Source organism: Solea solea, chromosome 10 (assembly GCF_958295425.1).
Source record: "Solea solea chromosome 10, fSolSol10.1, whole genome shotgun sequence".
Lineage (NCBI taxonomy): Eukaryota > Metazoa > Chordata > Actinopteri > Pleuronectiformes > Soleidae > Solea > Solea solea.
This window is the reverse complement of record NC_081143.1, coordinates 11,759,629-11,781,148: the sequence shown is the minus strand read 5'-3', so window position 1 is coordinate 11,781,148 and position 21,520 is coordinate 11,759,629. Positions and strand designations below refer to the sequence as shown.

The window sequence follows — 21,520 nt, the reverse complement described above, 5'->3', positions numbered from 1 at the left end:
TGAGGTAATAGTGCTAGCCATGTGTGTGTGTTATATGAAAAACAATTATTAATTAAAACATATTTCACAGTTAAGACCAGAGCTATATAGGAAAATAGCTTGTGTTTTGTGGGCCACACAGAATATTTGTCAAAAAAATAATTAAATAATAATAATTTTCCAGAAATAAAGGTATAATTATAGCAAATATTGAGACAGGGAATACAATTAGCCTAACATATTTTCACTTTAATTTGGCATTATAATCAAATCCAGTCAGCAGCCAGTCCTCTTTACAAGTGGTGGACATTCAAGAGATGTTCAAGAGTTAAATCCCATGCCAACACAATGGGCTCAGATATTTGTCCCGGCTATTGTTTATGTTTACCCACAATGCCCTGCATTGTAGTCTGCATTTGGTTCTCTTAAAGCAAACCAAGACCTTTGTTTTTAGGTGGACCAGAGTTCACTTCTTTGTTGCGCATCAGAGTTCAGTTGCGTTCAAACTGGCCACACTTTTGTTGCAGGCATCACATTATACTTTTTTGTAGTGGAAAAATACAATTAGGTTCGTTTGTGAAAACAATGAACATCTTTTCTTTGTACTTGAATCTGTTAAATAAAGCATTAAGTGATTCAACTAACTACAGATTTTAGTTTGAAAAGCATCCCAACTTTTCTAGAAATTTTAACATTAATATAGCTCTACGCTATTAATAACCTGAAGGGGGTGGCATGCAATCCGTCCATTTTATGTGAAAATAGTGTGAAATTATGCATCAAATGGGCCTTTTCATGTAAACACACGCAGAGCATGAAAAAGCAAGACTATAACCGCTGTCGTAATACTCGTTATCTCTGACTGAGGCTGTCAGCTTACTAAAAGAAAGTCTTGGTCTGTTGAACATGTTTTGCATAACAGCCCTCTGGTTCCTAATTCGTGTTAGTCTAATGTTTGGTGTTCAGCAGGTAGCAGCAATGTGTCCTTTGTTTTTGTTTTAAACAGCTGCTTAATGCATCAAATCATTTTGATGAGAGCAGCTAAAACACTAAAAAATACAAAAGCCAAAACATCAAATAGCTTAATGACAACACTTGGAAAACTACAGGCTGCTTTCCTTAGAAGCCTCCACAGCACATCAAGCACAATTATTATTTAATTATGATTGTACTGTAAGTGAACCTGTCATGCACCGTTCAGTCTTTTGCTCAGGCAATTGTGGACCTTCAGTAGACAAGAGTTCATGCTTTTTAATGAAATTGGTTTTAAAAAAACTTTAAAACTGTCGTTAGAGGTGGATTTCTAGGAAGTCCATGACGACACGACACAATGAACTTGAGGAATGTCGGCACGCCTCAACTCTATACGGTTTGGTTGGTTTTCCACTACAACGTGACAACGTGGGCGGAGTCATCACAGCACGGCTGCATGAAACTGGCGAGACTTCGTTTTTATACGCAGCACACACAAATGAGTGACTATTGACTTCTAAAGCAGCTTTCAGTGTAACTGAAAACATTAGAATCAGTTAATTAAAAAAAAGATTTGCTCACTGCTTCCTCCATGGCGAGAGCACAGACTCCATCTGACACAGTCACTGGACTGAAATACAATGGCTCGTCGCTCACGATCACAGGCTTTCAGCAGTGCTGTCGCTAAATACACTAGACTCCTCTGTTAAATATTGAGATTTTAGACATTTCCCTTGTAATTGTTGTAGATTAACGCACGTTTTCAGGATTGTTAAGTCTTTTTTATCTCATCTACAGTTCGGCATTGTTCGCTTTGATTCTTGTGTCGGACGTCTTGCTCGTGCCACTTCCAGTGACGACACTCTAATCAATCAGTCTAGAACTCTACTCTCAAAATACTGCCTAACAAAACATGACACTAACTCAACAAACAACTGACCGTACAAAGGCAGAATATATATGCTGAGAGAGCAGACCATTTTAAAATGAAAGGGGAACGAAACACACAATAATACTTATTAATAATTAAATAATTAAATAATTAAATAATAATTAAATAATTAACTCTATACCCCCCTTTGATAGTTCCACCAAGTTCCAGGTATTTTTAAAAACAGATGAGAATATTTTCAAAATTGCCCACCTATGTATTGACTAAGGGGCAGAAACATAAAAAACACAGGAAGTGAAACTAAGCAAGGGACACATACTAGGAAGAACTCTAAATTAAAACATGAAACTAATAAGAAGAAAAACAAAAAAAAACAGAAACAAAATAAAAACCCATGGTTGCTGAAAACAACAGAAAGTGAAATGCTACAGTCCAAACGGAAAACATGTCCCAAAAAAAGAAGCACAACCTCTTTGTAGCACGGAGCATGAGGCTGAGACAAAGACAACCAACTGAGAAGCACTCATGGGCACCGCATACAGGTCACGCAGACACAGCAAGGCAGAGAGGCAGCGATAAAGAAAGATAAAGTGAAACTTAACTCACAGCAAATGAAAAAGAAAATGGCTAAAACAGAGAACCAGTGGTGACCAATTTTGTGGGAAGGGGATCTAATGTACAAGTTGAGAATCATCTTTGATGTATAGATGGTGGAGGATATTTCAGTGTTGGATGGGAGATTGAAGCTAGATAGTTAATAATTAATGGGAAGGTGCAAAGCTAAAACGTTTGGTCTGTATTTGCAGTTAATATAGGGCTCACAGATCCTGAGCATTTGTCTCTTCAAGGGCAATACGTTGCCTATGTGTGGCCTCGTTCATATGTGTATATGTATATATATAATGTATTCTACCTGCATTTCTTTAGTCTTATTTTATGTTCTGTTCTAACAGCAGTTCAGTACTTGCTCAGAGCTTCTGTTTGTGGCAGACTGAATGATGATGTCTCACACTGTAATAAGCTACAGTCCCGCTGTTTTTCCTCATGTGTTGGGTTTCATAAACAAAATGCCTTGAAATAGTTTCTTCTTCCTGTTCGTTTCCTCTCTTGGCCTGATAACAGGATCAGGTACTTCTGTGCATGCTGTCAAATAAACAGCAGGCTGTGGCTGCACGCCCACATGAGCTTGCAAAGGTAGAAACAAAGTAATGTTGGAAACTGAGCAAAATAGTTCCTACTATTAGATTATTGAAGTTTGACTGAATCAGTCACATACACACACTTTGAAATCAGTGCTCAACCTATAAATGTACATTTGAAGAAAGATAAAGAATATCTTGGATTTATATTTTCTTTTGTGACTTAATTGCATGACAAAATGTAATGGTGAGAGCATAAGGTTAAATAATAATGTCGGATCCTCATGTAACACGATACAGTATGTAATTTGATTATCATATGCTAATGATACCAAGGAGAGGCTGAGATAACAGCTTGATGCTTTGTCACTATTTGCCTAATGATCTGTCCTTTCTTATCACCATTTGTTCCCAACGCGATTAAAGTAGGAGCTAAAGCTGATTTGACTTTAAAACTGCAGGATTATGCCTCGCTGCTTCTCCACTCGACAGCTCAGCATATGGCCGTTCTGCCACTCTCAATGCATTATTTGAGAGGATGAAGAGGAGGCACAGTGAAAAACATCTCACAAGAAGAAAACAAGCACAGAGGCACAGACAAGTGTCAGAGCAGTGAGCGCTGAGTGTCTGCCAAGCAATTGATTGGGCCATCACTGCTGTCTGAATACTGTTATGGAAATTTTGCTTGGTAAGATCTGAAATAAAGACTTGAGAGGCAAATAGTCTTTCTAGAGTATATTATTTGCAAAGAGGGGAAATATATATATATATATATATATATATTGTGTTACATGTTCATTGTTAAATCACACTGATGAAGGTCAGCTATGACCAAAAGCACAGAAATGAAAAGTGAAAAGACATCATGTATCTGACTATCAGTACAAATAGAACATAAAACAAGGTTTGTATATCCTGTCAACATAAGTGCTGCATCTTGTTTCCTTTCACAGCAATGTCCTCAGAAAAGGAAAATCAATACAAAGCCTTGTATTTGTAGCATTTAGATTTGTCACAGGGTTTCAGAGAATGATGACCCTCACACCAGCACAGCTTAATATACAAGAGCTGTGTGAAAAGGAAAAGGTCACTTGTGTGTCAGCGGCAGCTTTTAACAAGTTTCAGACGCAAACCCTCTCCGGGTGCAAGATCAGCAGATTTCCAAGACATAAGATTCCGTCAAACAAAGAGTGCAGCCACGCACGCACGCACGCACGCACGCACGCCTATTTTGAAGCCAGTGTTCCACACTGCCGTGGTACACAAACATTACATTTAGGCCACTTGGGTCTTGGCAGTGATCCTTGCTTGTTATCCTTGCTGATGTCAATATTTTGCCTCTGTTTGGTCTTTGTGAAAAGAAACAATGCAACATTATTTGAATGCTGCAACTGGGCTGGCTTAAAAAAAAAAGAAAAAAAGAATATTTTTTATAAATAATTTTTATCGCCCGCGACAGTAATTGAGACACGTAACGCGGACCATTGGTTCAATTTTTGGAAGGACATTGAGCTAGTCCAGTGAAGGCGCTCAGCCCTCCCCTCCCTTGGTGTCCAACTTATAGTGTTATTTTAGCTTGCCATAAAGCAATAGTTTGCCAGTGTTACAGCTTACAGTTATTATTGTGTAATATTAGTGAATCATTGCTTTGCCGAAATGGATGATTAATCATTGTTAGGTAACCAGTGGGGCTGCAACAATTATTCATTTAATCGATTGTTAATCGATGACTATTTTGATAATCGATTAATCAGTTTTAGATGTGTTTTTTAACAATTAATACAAGCTCTCTGATTTTTCAGCTTCTTAAATATTTTCTGGTTTCTTTGCTCCATTTGACAAAAAAATCATTCAAACTGAAAAGACATCATGATTTCCAGGTTTGTTAAACACTGATCGACATTTTGCAACGTTTTAACTACATTCTATGCACAAAAGAATACTTGATTCATCGATTCTAAAAATAATCGTTAGTTGCAGCCCTAGTAACCATTGAAAAAGCACTAGCTCTCTTCCATGTAGGCCACTGTTCTTTATTTTAATTTTTGAAACAACACGATGTGCGCATATATCCTCTGGTATGTCATGTGCATCGCATATCGTATGAATAATCATGGTGGGCTGCCATGGCCAAAAATGCCAGGGCCATTTTTTGGTCCCATTCCATCCCTGGACGGGAAGATTTATCCCAACCAAACTGCTGAAAGACTGGGGTTGTGAAACCTTTTGTGGGCACTTCTTTGTGTTTTCAGTACATAAAACAAATCATTTCCTCTACGCAGTACAAGAATTCAGCAAGCAACATAAGATCAAAACACTCCTATAATAAAAAAACACAGATTCATGTGCTTAATTGTTGGCATGTAACATTTGCTTATGTTTAAAGTTTTGAAGACACACATACACACACACACACACACACACACACACACATATATATTAGGGCATTAATGATGATCTTTTTTCAGATCAACTTACATGTCAATAAAGTCGAGTCGACAAGTAGTTTGATGACGTTATCACATTGACAGCGGAGGAACACAGCTGCACAACAATGAGCAACTTTTATTAAATTTCTCTGTGACATTAACAGTCAAAATGTATCGTAAAGTGCACTTTAAAAAAAAAAAAAAAAGATGCCTTCTCAAACACTTAAACAAAACTCATACCTTGAATTTTCAGGTAATTTTAAGTGCACAACAGAAAGTGAGTGAGATCTCTCCCACCCGGCTCTAGTCTGGGCTACATCTGAAACCGGAGGTGTGCTTCCCCCCCCCCATCCACTCATCTGAAACCCCCCCACCCAGGGCCGATGGACTCGACGGCGTCGCCTCCAACCCCCGGGTACCCACCTGGACTCGCCCGCTGCGATGTCTTCATAGAGCATGTACACAAACGTCTTTACCGTACATTTGTGAATGTTAAACTGGTTTGAAACAGCACGACACCTGCCACAGTATCACAGTAGGCAATTCTCTCTCTCTCTCTCTCTCTCTCTCTAACCCTCTCCCCCTCCCTCCCTCCCTCTCTCCCTCTCTCCCTCTCTCACAGCTCCGAACAATGGTCATAATGTTTGATCTTTAATCGATCGCCCACCCGTCTTTCTTCTATTCTTTTGATTTCTAAAAAACTTTGCAGCTGCAGATCAAAGTCTGTAGGATCGCATTAAGGCTCCATTACGCCACATAACTTGTAAACACCTTAATTTATGTTTGTTTTTTTGTAAGCCCCTTCAACCTTTTTTTTTTTAATCACCAGCTGCCACTGCTAACAGACACAGTCCAAGATCTGCAAAACAAGAATTTATAGACTTGCTCTTTCACACATATATGTGTGTTGACCTTTACAACAGAATTGTGTGTGTGTGTGCGTGTGTGTGTGCGTGTGTGTGTGTGTGTGGGGGGGGGGGGGTGTTGAAGTGTAACAAGTGTCACATTTTGTGATGAAACCGAGACAACAAGCATGCAGACTGGAAAGCAAAGGTTGGTGATAAATCTCCGTGGGATACAAGCAATAGTCATTGTTAGGACAAGTGTAGCCTTAAAGATTCAGAGAGCCTTATCAATAATGAAACAGTACATACATCAGACCACTTAGTGTTGTAGTTTGACATGATTTCTCGAAGAAGGTCCATTCCAATGATGCCATGTTCGCAGCTGGTGAACACTGTAAACACTTCCCATTATCATCTAACACGCACAGCTTGACAGAGCTCATGCAGCCTTGCTCACGGCTTTTGCTCGCCCTGTTGCCAGACTTGCACCAGATTGCGTCAATGCCACCATATCCACTGCTGACAACACCATTGTTCTATTTGTCAGTTGTTCTTTCAAAAACACATTGATCTGGACATATACTGTAATATGCCTGGTACTGCTGTCCTGGAGAGGTAGTGTGTGTGTGTGTGTGTGTGTGTGTGTGTGTGTGTCAGGTTGTATTTGTTAACTCTTGAGGACTTTTTCTGGCAAAAACACTGACCCTGTCAGGATCAGTGGTCCTGGAATTGTGGTACGGTTAAGGTTGGGGTTATGGTTGAGGTTAGAGATAGCACTTTGTTTGAATTAATGGTCAACGCAGGGTCCTTAGAAGAATAGCTGTGCTAACCTGTGTGTTTGTGTGTGTGTGTGTGGGAATGATCCCTACATAGCGACATGAACCTGTTGACAGATTGCAGTGAGGTGTGGGAACATTTATAGAAGAGTAAAGCCAACAATAAATGAGGCATCCTGTCCTCATACCCATCTTCTACCATGTGCAAGCATGCACATGCACATATAGCATGTGCAATGGGTAAAAACTTAGTATACATTACAAACACAGAAACAGACAAAAAAAACAAAAGTTGTCCACCCCTCCATTAAAGCTTTAGTTGAAAAGTGAAATCTTCAACAACTAGGCTATTGAAATATTGGCAAATGTAAGTGTCAAGTGCTCATAAAATTAAAACAAAATCTTATCAGAAAATAGAACTACAATATAGAAGATTAGGTTTTTTATGTTGCAATCTTCATTTAAATAATGCAGCCAGTTATCCATGAGTACTCTGAAGCAGAAGGAGCCTGAGGAGCATTTATCACAGACCTAAACAAACACGACTTTACAGAACCTGACAAATCCCCATCCATCATTTTAAATGTTTCTGTGGCTCTGCCTTGGTAAGAGATGCTATTTGCTATCAGTGATGTGTGCAACATGAACAAATGGAACTTACTCTATATTCTCATGTACCATAGTTCATGATCTGCTCACATGTGTAGTCTTGTATGTCTATAGCAATTAAGTTACTGTGTAAAGGTTTAATGACTCAGTCATTATGAGGTCGCCCAAGGATTTTAGGACAGATGTGTGGGTCTGCCTCCAGGAAATTTCCAAAGTCAAAAAAAACAAATCTAACCCAGAATCTTTGTAATATTAGCGACAAAATAATATATATGCTGACACAATTAAACTCATCCTTGAATATCCTCTTTCATTCCAAGCTCAGATCTAAACAAATAAGACATAACTGCAATTAACAGTCAAGTCCCCCATTTACATTGATTTCAATGAGAATGTGTGTACATTTCCTAACTGTAAATGTATGCATGCGTGTATGCATTGGTGTGCAGAAAGCCACCGACACTGCGTCTCAGGATGCCCCGTTCTTCAAATTTAGCAAAATAAACATGAAGCATTCCTTTAAATTTAACGAATGTTCCAGCTCTCTCCAAATCCCTGTCAGACCACTTCAGTAAATGCTTTATTAATTACCTGATTACTGGTTGTGTTCAAGGTCTGCTTGCTCCCAAAAGTGACTGATGTCTGTAAAAACCTTCAGTGAGGCTGAAATAGTAGATGAGCGTCTGTCAAAAGAGGTTAAAAAGGGCTGTATGCTGGGCCATCGGCCAAAGTGAACCGTGTGTTTGTCGCTACCTGAAATACAATAATACTAACAATAATAATAATAATCATAATAAAGTGCCATATAGGCTAATTCCACCACAGCCGTCGATCATGCATAGCATCAAGTCAGCAGGGGTCGGTGATTAATTGGGGTAAGCAGTCGTAACAGATACTGTGAAAGTCATGCCACTTCATCCCTCTCAGTGGCACGTCCGTGGAGTTAAAGTGGTGTTCCAAGGTTGACTTTGCTATTAAACTGACATTCGGTCGATGTAGTAGCATATTTTAAAAAACGTGCTAGAAACATTATGCTGGACACTCTACAACACTTCTACTAATTTAGGCATTCCTCTTTCTAAAGAGAAAACATAGGCCTTCCACAAGTTTGCAATTTCCCTGAATAACCCTCAACAAACTCTTTTGTATAATAGCAGCTATTAAGTCCACGTCCATGACAGTCTCTATAAATGAGATTTATTGTCTTGTTAGGTGCCTCATTTCCCATGGTTGTTCTTTTGTTCTCGTCTGCTACTTTTGGCTCATTTTGTTAAGAGCTTAAAGAGACCATGGTCCATGATCAGATATGCAATTCCGTTCTCTGGAACGGTATTTCCTTCTTTTACCATAACTTTAAGTCCTCCGACTCTGCTGTTCTTCACAGATGTGGTCCAATTTTGGGTTTTTGGGAGATTATAGAACGATGTGTGGTTTTGCAGATGTAAATAAAGTCTGATTGATGTGTCACTCTTTACAAACCAATTTGTCATTGCTTGCTCGCTATAGGGTAGTAATTAGAAGAGAAGGCAATGTGGTATTTTGCTGAATAGAAACTTGTGTTTGTGAACTATTACTGCACTGGGTTTACTGTTTTGCTGCCCTACTCACACAATGTTTAAATAACATCAGCTTCCTTTGTGTGTGACCAACAGATGGTTTGATGAAACCCAGGGCAAAAGATAAACATGAGGTGAGAGGTGGAAGAAATATTGTGTCTGACTATGGATACCTCCTACCGCGTCCTTACTAATGAATACAAGGCTGTTGTCAAAGGAAATGCAACCCTAGAGGCAGCACATATCCTCTGCCAGCACTGAGGGATTGGTTAATATCAAATGATTTATTTTCCCCATGTTTATCCTCTGACTCTTTGTCTGGTGAATTAATGATGAAGCTGATGAAGTGCAAGTTATCAGCAAGTGATCAAAAGAGGCATGAAAACACCTCTGTGAACTCACTACATTTATACCACTCTGTGTGTGTGTGTGTATTTGTGTGTGTGTGTGTGTGTGACGGCCCATGGTTGAGAGCAAAAGTTCACAGAGAATGAAAAATGAAACACAATTAAAGTTGTGTTTGATGTTGCAATCACCATCAGGTAAGATGCCCAGATAAAAGCTACTATTATGCTTTTAATGTGGTACCAAAGCACATCAAGCGCATTAAGGAATACACAAACATTAGTTGTATATGAGGTGTCATCAAAAGCTCTCGCTCTCAATCACTGTGGAATATTTCTGCATTGTACTTGACCGCCATCCTTCTCAATTTTGACCTAAGTTCTGCTTTGATGCTTCAGTCAGTGTGTAGTACAAGTATGATATTGCATTTCACTCCAGACTGGTAGTCTGCATTCGACTTTGAAATGTACTAAACATACTGTGTTAAACTAAGTAATCTGATCTAATCTGATTACAAATTCTGTGATGCTGTTTATTTGAGTGTGCATGTGTCTCACTGATATTACCCCCAAACATAGGAACAATGCAAATATGCCTCTGTACTGTAATGCTCGGGCTCCAATAAATGTTGTTATTATTATTTCCTGCTCTAATGCAGCACCATTGCAAATGGGATAGATAACTCCTGTGTCTGTACTTTAGTGTTTTTTTCTATTAAAATTCTGAATTTCAGTTGTTGCAATAAAAGTACACATGTCTGGCGGGCTCTGGTGACAGCTGTTGTCGGGGATAATTTGTCTACATGTCATACATCTTAACCAGGAGCATTCAAGGGATATGGGGGGCCCAAGCAAAAGGGACCAGGGGACCCTACATCACACTAAACCAAGCACCCTGCACCTTACATGGACCTTTCCCATTCTTGTGAACACAATATCTCAAAGGGAATCCTTTCAAAGTTGACACAGATATTCTGCTGGACTTAAATGTGGTTGTATGAGGTACTGACACATCGTCAGTGCTGACTGTGCTTGAGACACAAAGGCTGACTCTCACAGAAAACACCTAGCAGATGATTCCAAAGAACTGTGAGTAACAAGTGAGTAAGGTGCCATTAAAGCGGTGGCATCTCTTTGCAGTATGAATGCAAGCCCCTTCAATAATTCAATGATAAGATGGCTGCGTGCAAGGACGCTGCGGCTGTGAGCACTCCTAGATTTAACTGTCATCTTTGCAACTTATTTATATTGCTAATATATATTGGAATGATACAACAACAGGGGCTTTCATATACTTTCCAACACACACATGAAATCCCAGCAGTGCACCGGGTCTTTATGGATCGCCTCCCCCAACAGCAACCACAAGAGACCGCAAACAGAAGCAAGGGTGTAGAGCCGGCGTGTCTATGGCAAAGAGGTTGAACGATGACTGCAAACACAAAAGGTATCCACAAACCTTTCAGAACTGAATTCTACTGCTCCCAAAACCTTTCTGCAGTTTTACTAGATGAACACTTCATGCAGTTACACAATATATACACAGTAACACTCAGTCAGGTCCAATAGTATTCAAGATACTCAACAGAAGCAGAATAACAAAAAAGAGCTTTAAGTGACAAACTTTTTAAAATGTGTCCCTGTGAGCTAAAGACGCTGATTTTCTCTATGGACATTGATATGGGAAAGTAAGTGAACATAAACTGCAACTTTTTGTCAGTGGAGACTCTTTCATCTTTCAAATTAGAAACATTCTGTCCTTGAAGAACGCTGAAAAACTAGTTCATGCTTTTGTTACATCCGGATTAGATTACTGTAACAAGTATATTAAAAGTCTCTACACTGGCTCCACTTACAGTTAATAATTCAATTTAAAATCCTCCTCACGTACAAATCACTTAATGATCAGGCCCCTTCATACCTGAAATAATTAATTTTACCCTAACAGATCACTTAGGTCCTAAAATACAGGTTTACTTGTGGTTCCCAGAGTCTGTAAAAGCAGAATGGGAGGCAGAGCCTTCAGTTACCAGGCTCCTCTCCTGTGGAACCAGCTCCCAGTGACAATTCAGTAGATGGACACACTCTGTATTTAAAGTTAGACTTAAAACCTTCCTTTTGACAAAGCTTATAGTCAGAGCTGGCTCAGGGGAACCTTGACAATCTCTTAGTTATGCTGCTATAGACCTAGACTGCTGGGGGAACTTCCTGTGGTGCACTGACACTCACTCTCTCACACTCAGAGTATGAATATGACGTTATTAGTCATTAACTTTGTTCTCTCTCTCCCTAGTTTGTGTTTCTTCCTTTCCCCTCTCTCTCTGTCTCTCTCTGTGTACTCATCTTGGAGGTTGCAGGATCCAGATCCAGCTTCGAGGCTACTACTATTATTATAATACATATCATCACCATTATTATTATGCTACAATTAAAGTTGATATCAGTATAATTTTTTATCAACAATCTCTGCTGCTGCTTATATAAATGACATTGTAATTTCTACAAACACGTCAACACTGACTCAGAACTGTCCTGTATACACTTATAACTTGATACAATTGTTGTGTATCTGGTCCTGGTCTCTTTCTTCTGTCTCGACCTCATATCCCTCTTGTCCTTTCTCTTGCCCCTCTGTCCCCCATTGTTCCTTCCACCCCCACCGGTCGAGGCAGATGGCTGCACATATTTAGGTCTGTTTCTGTCAGAGATTTCTTCTTCTGTTAAAAGGGAGTTTTCTTCTCTCCACTGATGCCTAGTGTTTGCTCATTGTGTGAATTGTTGGGTGTCTCTGCTCTCCATCTTTGTGCCTTGAGATAATGTATGTTATGATTTGGCCCCATACAAATAAAATTTAATTGAATTTAATTGAATCTTGTGCTTTGCTTTACATACACACTTGTCCTTACTTTAACGTCACTTCCAGTAACCTTTGCTCCTCAACTTTCCTAACCTATGAGCGAGTCTGTGCTCCAGCTGATGACATTGCTCTTGCCATGGCTGAAATCTTTGTAATGTGAAATAAAATGGAACTGTGGGAGGGAGTGGGGATGACCAGACACTTTTACCAAGATCTTTGGAGTCTGACCGTTGCTGTGGGACGGCTGCAATGATTTTAGTGTGCAGTAATGGTCCTCGTTTCTCATGAGTCACTCGCCAGCTACTACTCGCTCTGTCATCTCTGACTGCTGGAGTCGCTCGTTAGCTCCTTATTAAAGGACAAAGGCCAACCCAGTAATTGTTGCCGACCCAGTAATTGTGTAACATATGCAACTGTTACCACAGCTACTGTGAGCCCATTTTTGCTATTCATCTAAATGACAATGTATAGATGTGACCAGCCCCCTGCTGGTTGTGCAGGGGCGGTACTAATGCCTTATGCTGAGTACAAACAGCCTTTATTGTGATTGCCTTTGTGGGCTTTCGGTGTCCCACCCCTTTGTATTTACTTCTCAAACTAAAATCTCTTTTACTTGTGTCTCACTAATTGCAGATCCTCTTTTGGCTTCTCCCTTTGGTGGTCGCTACAGCGGATCATCTGCCTCCATCATGTCTTGTTACACCAACTGTCCTCATTTCTTCCTTCACAACATCTATGAACCTTCTCTGTGATGTCCCTTTTTTTCCTCCTGCATCCTTAGTCTAATATAATCACTATCCCTCCTCTGCACATGACCACACCATCTCAACCTTGCTTCACTAACTTTATCTCCAAACTATTCAACCTGAGCTGTCCCCCAACTTCCTCATACAATTCCACATTTCCTCTTTTGGCACCCGATCTCACTCACTAACTTAAGATGCACAAATAAAAATGTCTCTTGCACTCAGTATACTGTTACATTTTTCTCACCCACCCTCCCTGCAGGTCAGTAGGTGTAAAAATATAAAGTGACAGCTTTGTCTTGTCTATGTCACAGTTTGACAACTTTGATGTGCATGAACCTCAAATAAGGAGTAAGTCATTGTGCCGTCAACTTTCCTATGACTGTTGTGAAATGTGTTGTTCTTCCAGAGCAGATACCATTCATATAGCAGAGCCTCGACGTGACAACATACATAATGATCACTGTCACTTGGCTGGCAGCCGTGTGCAGACAAATGGCTCCCACTCCATGGTTTGTCAGGGCTATATGTTCATAATGATTCTGAGTCACACTGGAGGGACAATATAGTTGTGAGCAGGCTTTTAACACCACACGCCTGAGCTATTTCAGGTGTCATTCCACTCTGTCTTTCTTGGTTTTTCCACTGAAGAAATGTTTAGATTGTGTACAGGAGCCCACAACAGGTGTGAACACAGCCGAATGTGGATTTAGAGACATTCTCCTGCCTTTGCTCTGGAAGCAGCAGGCAACTTATAATCACCTTTCCTTCATGGACTCAATCAAACAGAGTCCGAGAAAGAACATTGTGGGGGGGAAAAGCAGTGGACAAAAACAAACAAAAACACAAAAAAACATTATATTCCTGCCTGTCATCAGCGTGGGTTTATTTGTAAGTGTGTCCTTCTGTTACCAACTTCCTGCCTCTAGTTTTGACGGATCAATCTTTCTTGTGATGTGTGATCACCCAAGTTCCCATTAAATGTGAGATTTAATGCCAAGATTGACATCACAAAATTGATCATGAAATCCCCATATTTTATAATGGACAAAAATATAAAAAGTCATATCTCTGTCAAAAGGCATCAGATCTGGTATGTGTATGCAAGGTTGGACACATTAAATTTACTGGGAACTTAGGAACTGACCCACATTACGGATTTGGTGGCAATTACATTTTAATATAAGAAGTCCAATTAAACAAATTCAACTGTGTATATGTCAGTGACATCTTAAGAGATCAGGAAGAATTTTGTCATGCTTATGTAAGATAAGAGGGCAATAGCTATAAGCAGGTAAACTTCCATACAGATACAGAAAGTCTCATGTATCCAGTGGTCAGGGTAAGTAGTGCAACACAGAAATGGAAATAAACCAACAAATGAACAACAAGCCAAATTAAGTGCATTTCACTTGGGTGAACCAGCCTGACACTAGATGAGCTACTCTCGCTTCACTGATATATATTACTGTTTTCAAGTTTCCACTGTGTGCATGCAGTCTAAATATACAGTATTTGTAAAGGATTTTTTTGGTACTGAAGGCACATACTGAATTGTACTATACAACAGCTCTCTGACATATTAACAGTGGTGGGTGAACGTATTGACAATACATCTTTAACCCTTTAACCCTTAAAAATATCAGACGACAAGTTTGAACTACTGTAAATACGTGACGGTTTGTGCCATCGTAAAAAGCCAACGTGGTTTTTACGGTGATTTCACTCGCGCTGTTGCAGGAAGGCCGTGAATCAGCGTCTTTGTCGCCAGAGAGTAGAGAATTGGAAAAAACGCCTGAACATAGTTTCCAGTTTTTGGACACTAAGCCAAAGACTCCATTTTTTTTTTTTAAATATGTTTTATACTGTTCAAATTTCGAATTTAACACACAATCTGGTCATGTACAACTACAGTGTTTTTTCTCAATAAAACTTTTAGTTTTTCTTAACTTTAATTTTAACATGTAGTAAATTGTAAATAACTGCCATAAGTTATTCTGGAAAAATGGGCAAAAGCACATACTCAAACTCATAATTTTCTGGCTTTTATTTGGTTAAAATAAGCAAAAAGGTTCAGATGGACATTTTAAGCCTTAGGTTAAAATATTTATTATTGCTGTTAAAATATTAACACATACTAATTTAGCTTAAAGAAAACCTCACAAGCCTGAAACACATTTTTATCAGGTGTAAACCAGTGTATATGGTTATGTTATAATGCCATTTGCTGATCCAGGTGCAAATCTTTACAGGTTAGCATTGTAAGTATTACAATTATGCATGATGTGACGTTTTGTTTTGTTTTGTTCTGTTATTTGTCCATGTGAAGGAGCGACTCGTCACTAATGAGCACACACACTCGCTAGTAGAGCGCAAAGACGCACACACTCATCACACACTCGCTAGTACAGCGCAAAGACGCACACACTCATCACACACTCGCTAGTACAGCGCAAAGACGCACACACTCATCACACACTCGCTAGTAGAGCGCAAAGACGCACACACTCATCACACACTCGCTAGTACAGCGCAAAGACGCACACACTCCAACATGCACTCGCTGATAGAGCGCACAGACAGACGCATACACACACACAACTGCTTTGTAGACCGTCACGTGCGTACACTTGTGCCCCGACATAATCATCCTGTTAACATTTAACTTGGTTCAAACTTCCTTACCCCTCATCCTCAGTTTGCGTCGGAAGCATTCCAAACATTGTTTACGTCAGAGGCGCACCTAAATGACGACAATGGCCGGACGCTTAGTGTGACGTGACTTTTTGTAGTTCCATTAATTATCTATTAATATTGTTTATTGAAGGTGGATAGAATAATTATTGTGGCACCGTTAATTTGGGAACTATCTTGGCTTTTTTTTCATTTGGGTTGTTTGTTATAGTAATCATGCTTTATTCATTGATTGTGATTTTTTGGATAATTTATATTTGAATGGGAGGAGCGGTAACACCTATTTTGCTCACAACTGAATTTAAGTGTGTTGATTGTATAGATTTTTTGGGACATAGCATTTTGGAAAATTTTCATTTTTTTTTTGATTTTCACCTGTAAATATATTTCACGGTATGCACCTTGGGTTGGACAAATAAAAAGGGAAACACACGGCAGTTCATCAACTTACGTCGCCGACAGTCCTGCACTCTACTAACTGAGCTATCGAAGGGGATGGTCTCAGGGACCTTTCTACTTTATTTCGGCTTCACTTTCATTCCTGCTCACAGAACACAAACAGGACTTTCAAGAATTCCACATTAACAGCATTGTTAACATTTATTTCTCCAATCACGTTTTAATCAATGCTCCGTGGAATTTGCCTAGGCAGCAGCAGCAGCATGTTTTGTTTTGTTCTATTATTTGGCCAAATTGCTCTACCAACAAATGTGTTGCTCAAAAAGAAACACGGCCACAAGCACTATTTATTTGAGCCATTTAAAAAATCTTCATCTCATTTAGGGATAAACCTGGTTTTAAGCATTTTATGACGTTGCCCTATTGGTGTTCGTGAATTTTCCCCATCCTTTTTACAAACTGGAAGTGAACACAGCACCTGTGGGGCAATGGGGGTTGGCTGTTTTGCTGAGGTACCCTTGAGCTGCCCAAGGATGCCTAATTCATGTCCACTGCGCCATGGGCTGCCCATAAAAGCCTCCTTTGAGCATGGAGTTGAACCAGCGACCTAAGAATATCAACGTTAAGCAGTCCTACAGTCCTCCACTCTACCAACTGAGCTATCAAAGGGGATGGTTTCAGAGACCTTTCTACTTTTTTTCGGCTTCACTTTCAGTCGTGCTCACAGAACACAAAAAGAACTTTCAAGAATTCCACATTTACAGCATTGTTAACATTTATTTCTCCAATCACATTTTAATCAATGCTATATCAATCCACATGTTTAAAGGTCCAGCTCTTCATCTCAACTCTCCCTCTTTCTCTCACTCCGTGGAATTTGCCTAGGCAGCAGCAGCAGCATGTTTTGTTTTGTTCTATTATTTGGCCAAATTGCTCTACCAACAAATGTGTTGCTCAAAAAGAAGCACGGCCACAAACACTATTTATTTGAGCCATTTAAAAAATCTTCATCTCATTTAGGGATAAACCTGGTTTTAAGCATTTTATGACGTTGCCCTATTGGTGTTCGTGAATTTTCCCCACCATTTTTACACACTGGAAGTGAACACAGCAACTGTGGGGCGATAGGGGTTGGCTGTTTTGCTGAGATACCCTTGAGCTGCCCAAGGATGGCTAATTCATGTGCACTGCGCCATGGGCTGCCCATTAAAGCCTCCTTCGAGCCAGAGTTGAACCAGCGACCTAAGGATATCAACGTTAAGCAGTCCTACAGTCCTCCGCTCTACCAACTGAGCTATCGAAGGGGATGGTTTCAGAGAACCTTTCTACTTTTTTTCGGCTTCACTTTCAGTCGTGCTCACAGAACACAAAAAGTACTTTCAAGAATTCCACATTTACAGCATTGTTAACATTTACTTCTCCAGTCACGTTTTAATGAATGCTATATCAATCCACATGTTTAAAAGCTCAGTCCTTCATCTCAACGCTCCCTCTCTAACTCCGTGGAATTGGCCTAGGCAGCAGCATGTTTTGTTTTATTTTCCCCACCATTTTTAAACAATGGAATTGAACACATCCCCTTCGCAGTCCGACAGTCCTGCACTGATTGGGCTTGGCTGTTTTGCTGAGATACCCTTGAGCTGCCCAAGGATGGCTAATTCATGTGCACTGCGCCATGGGCTGCCCATAAAAGCCTCCTTCGAGCCGGAGTTGAACCAGCTACCTAAGGATATCAACTTTAAGCAGTCCTACAGTCCTCCGCTCTACCAACTGAGCTATCGAAGGGGATGGTTTAGAGAACCTTTCTACTTTTTTTCGGCTTCACTTTCAGTCGTGCTCACAGAACACAAAAAGTACTTTCAAGAATTCCACATTTACAGCATTGTTAACATTTACTTCTCCAGTCACGTTTTAATCAATGCTATATCAATCCACATGTTTAAAAGCTCAGTCCTTCATCTCAATGCTCCCTCTCTAACTCCGTGGAATTGGCCTAGGGAGCAGCATGTTTTGTTTTGTTCTATTTTCCCCACCATTTTTACACAATGGAAGTGAACACATCCCCTTCGCAGTCCGACAGTCCTGCACTGATTGGGTTTGGCTGTTTTGCTGAGATACCCTTGAGCTGCCCAAGGATGGCTAATTCATGTGCACTGCGCCATGGGCTGCCCATAAAAGCCTCCTTCGAGCCGGAGTTCAACCAGCGACCTAAGGATATCAATGTTAAGCAGTCCTACAGTCCTCCGCTCTACCAACTGAGCTATCGAAGGGGATGGTTTCAAAGACCTTTCTACTTTTTTTCGGCTTCACTTTCAGTCGTGCTCACAGAACACAAAAAGAACTTTCAAGAATTCCACATTTACAGCATTGTTAACATTTACTTCTCCAGTCACGTTTTAATCAATGCTATATCAATCCACATGTTTAAAAGCTCAGTCCTTCATCTCAACTCTCCCTCTCTAACTCCGTGGAATTGGCCTAGGCAGCAGCAGCTGCATGTTTTGTTTTGTTCTATTTTCCCCACCATTTTTACACACTGGAAGTGAATACAGAACCTTTGGGGTGATTGGGTTTGGCTGTTTTGCTGAGATACCCTTGAGCTGCCCAAGGATGGCTAATTCATGTGCACTGCGCCATGGGCTGCCCATAAAAGCCTCCTTCGAGCCGGAGTTGAACCAGCGACCTAAGGATATCAACTTTAAGCAGTCCTACAGTCCTCCGCTCTACCAACTGAGCTATCGAAGGGGATGGTTTCAGAGACCTTTCTACTTTTTTTCGGCTTCACTTTCAGTCGTGCTCGCAGAACACAAAAAGAACTTTCAAGAATTCCACATTTACAGCATTGTTAACATTTACTTCTCCAGTCCGTTTTAATCAATGCTATATCAATCCACATGTTTAAAAGCTCAGTCCTTCATCTCAACTCTCCCTCTCTAACTCCGTGGAATTGGCCTAGGCAGCAGCAGCAGCATGTTTTGTTTTGTTCTATTTTCCCCACCAATTTTACACACTTGAAGTGAATACAGAACCTTTGGGGTGATTGGGTTTGGCTGTTTTGCTGAGATACCCTTGAGCTGCCCAAGGATGGCTAATTCATGTGCACTGCGCCATGGGCTGCCCATAAAAGCCTCCTTCGAGCCGGAGTTGAACCAGCGACCTAAGGAAATCAATGTTAAGCAGTCCTACAGTCCTCCGCTCTACCAACTGAGCTATCAAGGGGATGGTTTCAGAGAACTTTCCGTGGAATTGGCCTAGGCAGCAGCAGCATGTTTTGTTTTATTTTATTTTCCCCACCATTTTTACACACTGGAAGTGAACACATCCCCTTCGCAGTCCGACAGTCCTGCACTGATTGGGTTTGGCTGTTTTGCTGAGATACCCTTGAGCTGCCCAAGGATGGCTAATTCATGTGCACTGCGCCATGGGCTGCCCATAAAAGCCTCCTTCGAGCCGGAGTTGAACCAGCGACCTAAGGATATCAACGTTAAGCAGTCCTACAGTCCTCCGCTCTACCAACTGAGCTATCGAAGGGGATGGTTTCAGAGAACCTTTCTACTTTTTTTCGGCTTCACTTTCAGTCGTGCTCACAGAACACAAAAAGTACTTTCAAGAATTCCACATTTACAGCATTGTTAACATTTACTTCTCCAGTCACGTTTTAATCAATGCTATATCAATCCACATGTTTAAAAGCTCAGTCCTTCATCTCAACGCTCCCTCTCTAACTCCGTGGAATTGGCCTAGGGAGCAGCATGTTTTGTTTTGTTCTATTTTCCCCACCATTTTTACACACTGGAAGTGAACACATCCCCTTCGCAGTCCGACAGTCCTGCACTGATTGGGTTTGGCTGTTTTGCTGAGATACCCTTGAGCTGCCCAAGGATGGCTAATTCATGTGCACTGCGCCATGGGCTGCCCATAAAAGCCTCCTTCGAGCCGGAGTTGAACCAGCGACCTAAGGATATCAACGTTAAGCAGTCCTACAGTCCTCCGCTCTACCAACTGAGCTATCGAAGGGGATGGTTTCAGAGAACCTTTCTACTTTTTTTCGGCTTCACTTTCAGTCGTGCTCACAGAACACAAAAAGTACTTTCAAGAATTCCACATTTACAGCATTGTTAACATTTACTTCTCCAGTCACGTTTTAATCAATGCTATATCAATCCACATGTTTAAAAGCTCAGTCCTTCATCTCAACGCTCCCTCTCTAACTCCGTGGAATTGGCCTAGGGAGCAGCATGTTTTGTTTTGTTCTATTTTCCCCACCATTTTTACACACTGGAAGTGAACACATCCCCTTCGCAGTCCGACAGTCCTGCACTGATTGGGTTTGGCTGTTTTGCTGAGATACCCTTGAGCTGCCCAAGGATGGCGAATTCATGTGCACTGCGCCATGGGCTGCCCATAAAAGCCTCCTTCGAGCCGGAGTTGAACCAGCGACCTAAGGATATCAACGTTAAGCAGTCCTACAGTCCTCCGCTCTACCAACTGAGCTATCGAAGGGGATGGTTTCAGAGACCTTTCTACTTTTTTTCGGCTTCACTTTCAGTCGTGCTCACAGAACACAAAAAGTACTTTCAAGAATTCCACATTTACAGCATTGTTAACATTTACTTCTCCAGTCACGTTTTAATCAATGCTATATCAATCCACATGTTTAAAAGCTCAGTCCTTCATCTCAACTCTCCCTCTCTAACTCCGTGGAATTGGCCTAGGCAGCAGCAGCATGTTTTGTTTTATTTTCCCCACCATTTTTACACACTGGAAGTGAATACAGAACCTTTGGGGTGATTGGGTTTGGCTGTTTTGCTGAGATACCCTTGAGCTGCCCAAGGATGGCTAATTCATGTGCACTGCGCCATGGGCTGCCCATAAAAGCCTCCTTCGAGCCGGAGTTGAACCAGCGACCTAAGGATATCAATGTTAAGCAGTCCTACAGTCCTCCGCTCTACCAACTGAGCTATCGAAGGGGATGGTTTCAGAGACCTTTCTACTTTTTTTCGGCTTCACTTTCAGTCGTGCTCGCAGAACACAAAAAGAACTTTCAAGAATTCCACATTTACAGCATTGTTAACATTTACTTCTCCAGTCCGTTTTAATCAATGCTATATCAATCCACATGTTTAAAAGCTCAGTCCTTCATCTCAACTCTCCCTCTCTAACTCCGTGGAATTGGCCTAGGCAGCAGCAGCAGCATGTTTTGTTTTGTTCTATTTTCCCCACCAATTTTACACACTGGAAGTGAATACAGAACCTTTGGGGTAATTGGGTTTGGCTGTTTTG

At 40.7% G+C, this 21,520-nt stretch overlaps 9 non-coding genes across 9 annotated transcripts; all 9 read right to left on the bottom strand.

Annotated features, from left to right (window-relative positions):
• Window positions 1–17,451: 17,451 nt before the first annotated feature.
• On the bottom strand, window positions 17,452–17,541 carry trnay-gua (transfer RNA tyrosine (anticodon GUA)). Its single transcript is given in 2 exon segments — window positions 17,452–17,487; window positions 17,505–17,541. It is a non-coding gene; the product is annotated as a tRNA-Tyr (tRNA).
• Window positions 17,542–17,932: 391 nt separating this feature from the next.
• trnay-gua (transfer RNA tyrosine (anticodon GUA)) lies at window positions 17,933–18,022 on the bottom strand. The gene is given in 2 exon segments: window positions 17,933–17,968; window positions 17,986–18,022. It is a non-coding gene; the product is annotated as a tRNA-Tyr (tRNA).
• A 395-nt stretch (window positions 18,023–18,417) lies between these two features.
• On the bottom strand, window positions 18,418–18,507 carry trnay-gua (transfer RNA tyrosine (anticodon GUA)). Its single transcript is given in 2 exon segments — window positions 18,418–18,453; window positions 18,471–18,507. It is a non-coding gene; the product is annotated as a tRNA-Tyr (tRNA).
• Window positions 18,508–18,892: 385 nt separating this feature from the next.
• Window positions 18,893–18,982, bottom strand: trnay-gua (transfer RNA tyrosine (anticodon GUA)). Its single transcript is given in 2 exon segments — window positions 18,893–18,928; window positions 18,946–18,982. It is a non-coding gene; the product is annotated as a tRNA-Tyr (tRNA).
• A 384-nt stretch (window positions 18,983–19,366) lies between these two features.
• Window positions 19,367–19,456, bottom strand: trnay-gua (transfer RNA tyrosine (anticodon GUA)). Its single transcript is given in 2 exon segments — window positions 19,367–19,402; window positions 19,420–19,456. It is a non-coding gene; the product is annotated as a tRNA-Tyr (tRNA).
• Window positions 19,457–19,678: 222 nt separating this feature from the next.
• trnay-gua (transfer RNA tyrosine (anticodon GUA)) lies at window positions 19,679–19,768 on the bottom strand. Its single transcript is given in 2 exon segments — window positions 19,679–19,714; window positions 19,732–19,768. It is a non-coding gene; the product is annotated as a tRNA-Tyr (tRNA).
• A 396-nt stretch (window positions 19,769–20,164) lies between these two features.
• On the bottom strand, window positions 20,165–20,254 carry trnay-gua (transfer RNA tyrosine (anticodon GUA)). Its single transcript is given in 2 exon segments — window positions 20,165–20,200; window positions 20,218–20,254. It is a non-coding gene; the product is annotated as a tRNA-Tyr (tRNA).
• Window positions 20,255–20,650: 396 nt separating this feature from the next.
• trnay-gua (transfer RNA tyrosine (anticodon GUA)) lies at window positions 20,651–20,740 on the bottom strand. The gene is given in 2 exon segments: window positions 20,651–20,686; window positions 20,704–20,740. It is a non-coding gene; the product is annotated as a tRNA-Tyr (tRNA).
• A 377-nt stretch (window positions 20,741–21,117) lies between these two features.
• Window positions 21,118–21,207, bottom strand: trnay-gua (transfer RNA tyrosine (anticodon GUA)). The gene is given in 2 exon segments: window positions 21,118–21,153; window positions 21,171–21,207. It is a non-coding gene; the product is annotated as a tRNA-Tyr (tRNA).
• Window positions 21,208–21,520: the final 313 nt, after the last annotated feature.